This window comes from Rhipicephalus sanguineus, chromosome 10 (genome assembly GCF_013339695.2).
Source record: "Rhipicephalus sanguineus isolate Rsan-2018 chromosome 10, BIME_Rsan_1.4, whole genome shotgun sequence".
In the NCBI taxonomy this organism is placed as follows: domain Eukaryota; kingdom Metazoa; phylum Arthropoda; class Arachnida; order Ixodida; family Ixodidae; genus Rhipicephalus; species Rhipicephalus sanguineus.
The window spans coordinates 77,285,051-77,289,190 of NC_051185.1; positions in this window are offsets into that span (position 1 = coordinate 77,285,051).

A 4,140-nucleotide genomic window follows, 5' to 3' on the forward strand; every position below is an offset into this window, starting at 1 on the left:
AAACGAGGCAGGGGAAATGCTGTCGGTATAGAAGCATCCATCAACAATTTTTCACGGCGCTCAGGTTGATTTCTAGCCAGATCGATTCTTCGATAGGTTTCTAGGTCTTTCCGTCTAACGGATTTCAGTGAATTGTCAATGGCAATCAGCACGCCACCGCCTTTCTGTTTGGTTTCACTGAAATCTCGGTCACGGCGGAAGGTGGTGTAAGTCGGGGGAAAAAAGTCCGATGAGAGAATTTCAGTGCCGAGCCAGGTTTCAGAAATAGCGATAATAGGAAAACAAGACGAAAGAACATATAGAGAAAAAACTCCAGTGTCTTGGTACGCAGACCCCGAGCATTTTTGGTAGAATATGTCTACGTTACACGGCACTTTCGTTTCCAGTCACTTGCTCAGAGGGGATGAAGCATGTCATCGCGCAGCTCCCCACGAAATGGCTTGAAGAGGCATCCGAGGGGCCACATCGAAGGGTCATTCAGGCGTTGTAGCGTTTCCTCGTCAACTTCGATATAGACTGAAGAATATGACTGGAATCTTGTTTGAAGTCGCCGGCAGGAAATGGGAGACATATCGAATGAAGCAATATTTTTTTTGATGTCAGCAGCAGTGGTGTCCGGGCTCAGCTTCGTAACAAAAATAGGCCTTTGGCCGTTGTGGCCGTTGTGGCCGTTGTGGCCGCTGAGCTACAGATATAGTGGATGTCTTCAATGCTCCAAACGAGGGCGGGGTTTCTTCTTTCTTACACCCCAGTTACCGCTGCAGAAGAGGCTGTCGGCAGGCATCACACTGACACGCTCGACGTGTCTACGTCACATGGCGGCGAATTCGAAGATGAAAGAATTTTGGACAGAGGTTGTTCAGAGTACGCAGGTTGCTTGGAGGGTCACAGATCGGCCAACGGTCCCTGCTCTGGAGGGAGCACAGGTGCCTTCACTGACACGGCGGCCCGTGCGGCGCGTCAGCTCCTCACGCAGGAAGCGGACCTCTGCACGAAGGGAGGCGACCACACGGCTTGTTGTTCAACACCGCGGAATTATCCTTGCGGAGGCGCTCGTTTTCTTCGCGTAGTTGGGATACCTCGTCGCTGAGGAACGAGATTCCCTCCAACGCGTCGAGAGGAGGCGGCGCAGCCGGCGAGGTCACCACCCGTAGGGCACACGTGGAGAGGGAACCGTTTGAGAGCAGCTGCAGGGCTCATCGCTGCACGCCGCCGAGTTGTCTTCGTTAGGCTTACCAGAAGAACTGCTCAGATCACATAAATTGCAGCAAAATGAGCGCGATCCAGACTTCAGAAGTTGCAGCTCTTCATCAGGCCAGGTTACACACTTCGCATGAACACGTTTAGAACAACTTTCACAGCGGAAAAACTGCTGCTTACCGAAAAACGGGCAGGAGCATAGCAAGCATGCATCCCGACTGGAGCCCTGGTGCGGGACTAATAATAATAATAATAATAATAATAATAATAATAAAATAATAATAATAATAATAATAATAATAATAATAATAATAATATATGGGGTTTTACGTGCCGAAACCAATGCATCGTTAGAGGCACGCTGTGGTAGAGGGCTCCGTAAATTTCGACCATCTGGTGTTCTTTAACGTGTACTAACAAAGCACAGTACATCGGCCTCTAGAATAGCGCTTCCTTTGAAATGTGAGTGCCGCGGCCGGCGTCCAGTCCGCGACCACCGGGTCAGCAGCCGCGTACCGCAACCGTTGTACCACGCGTCGGGTATTTCATGCACAACACAACAAGATGGTGTGCATAGTGCAGTATAGGCTTAGGAAATAAAGGGCACAAGAGAGGGAAAATAGAGATAAAGAAGAAAGAGATAGCGTAAAGCCAGAGGAGAGTGAAAAAGTCAAATAATAAAATAGTGAGAGAGAAAGAAGACTGCGAAGACAGATGAAAGCGAGGAAAGGGTAAAGGAGGAATGGGAGAGTGAAAAGACGGAAGAGAGTGAAAACAAAGGAAGCATTGAATACAAAAGAGAGCGAAGAGTTAGCAAAAGAGAAAGATGAGAGTAAAAAGACAGTGAAAAAAGGCAGTGTTCTTCTTTAACGTAATCTGTCGTTTTCTTCCAGGTCGCTCCTGCGCAGTGCGCCCCACCATCCTGCATATATACTACAACCAACTCGCCTCGAGTTCCGCGCAACCTCAAAGCCTTGCCGTTATGACGCTGCTAGCTCCATTCGACAGGATCCCTACAACAAACCGTTACGAAAGAGACAATTACTGCATGTCTGAAACAAAGTTTCGGTATCATTCACCGCACTCTGATTAGTGCTACCGCTGCCAGAATATTGTGCCAGAGGCATCAATTAGTCTTCACTTTTCTGGGGTTTTTTGGGCTTATCTTTTTGCGACAGTCAACGAACCAGATAGGCCCAGACAGATTTACGAAAGCAAGACCCTTTTGTCAAACGAGACATCCCAACATTCGCTTCAAAGGTCGCAATATATTATGCCCTTCAATCTGCGATTACTGAATGTGATGTTCAACATTACGAATGATGTTATGTGATGCAATCTTGCTGTGTATGTGTGTTTGTGGTGTGTGTCCGGGGGCGGGGGGGGGGTGATGGGGAGAGGCGGGGGTAATGCCTGCCTAGTATTCAGTTGCAAGAAGAAGATCCTTTTAATGAGAAGAAGGAGGAGAGGTCGGCCCTGGAAAGCGGGTTCTAGCCTGCTACTCTCACGGGGGTAAGGGGAAAGGGGAAAGAAAGAGAAAGAGGGAGGTGTGATGATAGGCGACGATGGTATGGCAAATGAGTCACTGTACACACTGTTTTGCACGGGGACAGGGCACGCGCAATAGTCTTTATGCCGCACATGCTCTAAAGACGAGCATCTAAACCTGTATCACTTAGAAATCTCAATAGGCGCTTTAAACTTCGTTGGGCCTGGTCTGCATGCTCCCAAGCACCCAAAAAGCTTCTCCTCCGAAAAAGGTCGGGAGGTCCAGACGGTCTACGACGCACTGAAGTGATTGTCTTTCGGTCGCGTACTGAGGCACACGCACAGGATGTGTGAATAGTCTCAGACGTGTGGCACACACTGCAGTTAGGGTTTCGCTCCTGCCCAATCTTGAAAAGTATCTTCGTGTATACGCAACACCCAGCCGCAATCTATGTAGTAATGTTTCCTGGTCTCTTCTTAACCGGAATGGAATCAGAAAAGCACGACCAGAGTCAAGTCTGTAAAAACGTTCTTGGCGATAATTAGTGTCATTCCATAAGCGTGTCATAGATGTTTTCATAGATTCAGACAACAAGCCATTGATGTCATATCGGGAAAATTGAATTGATATGACTTCGCCGTTAGTGTGCGCCATTTTTGCTTCTGCGTCAGCTTGCTCGTTCCCAGCTATGCTACAGTGACTGGGAATCCAATGCAATGCAACGGTATGCCCGGATTGAGACGCCTCAGATAACATATTCATTATGTCACACACCAGAGGACTGTATGCGGTTCCTTGCTTCATGTAATTGCTGATAAGTTGAAGTGCCGGCTTGGAGTCACAAATAATGTCCATTTCGCGGGACTCTGTTGTACAATGTAGCGGGGCAGCTTGTCGGACGCCGGTCAGCTCAGCAGCAGTAGATGATGTCCGATGCGCTATCTTGAAGCGTTTCGTGATGCCCATGTGAGGAACCGTGAAAGCTGCTGCTGAGGACGTCTGCGTGACAGACCCATCAGCAAAAATATGCACCGTATATCCGTACATATGGGCAATGTACGATAAAGCAAAATGCTTAAGTCCAGCGGTTGGTATTTTTGACTTCTTTGTTATCCCCGGAATCGAGAGTCGCACGATCGGTTTAGGCATCGTCCAGAGAGGTACTCCGGGAGTCGCTTGTGGTGCATAATTCGAGGGCGGCAGATCTTGCTGCGACATCACAGCTTCCGAGTATGCAGCATTGGGTCGTGTGTTAATAATGTCTCTCAGTGGATGGTCTCGGTGCCTTGTCAATAACCTCAGATGTACTCGCAGTGGCTCGTGTTTAAGATAACGCGAGCTGGACAAGCGCGTGCTTCTGTAATAGTACCCCATGTAAAAGTACATCGAGGTACTCCATATAGGCAAATTCTGAGGGCGCGGGCCTGAGCACTCTCGAGTGTACGGACAGC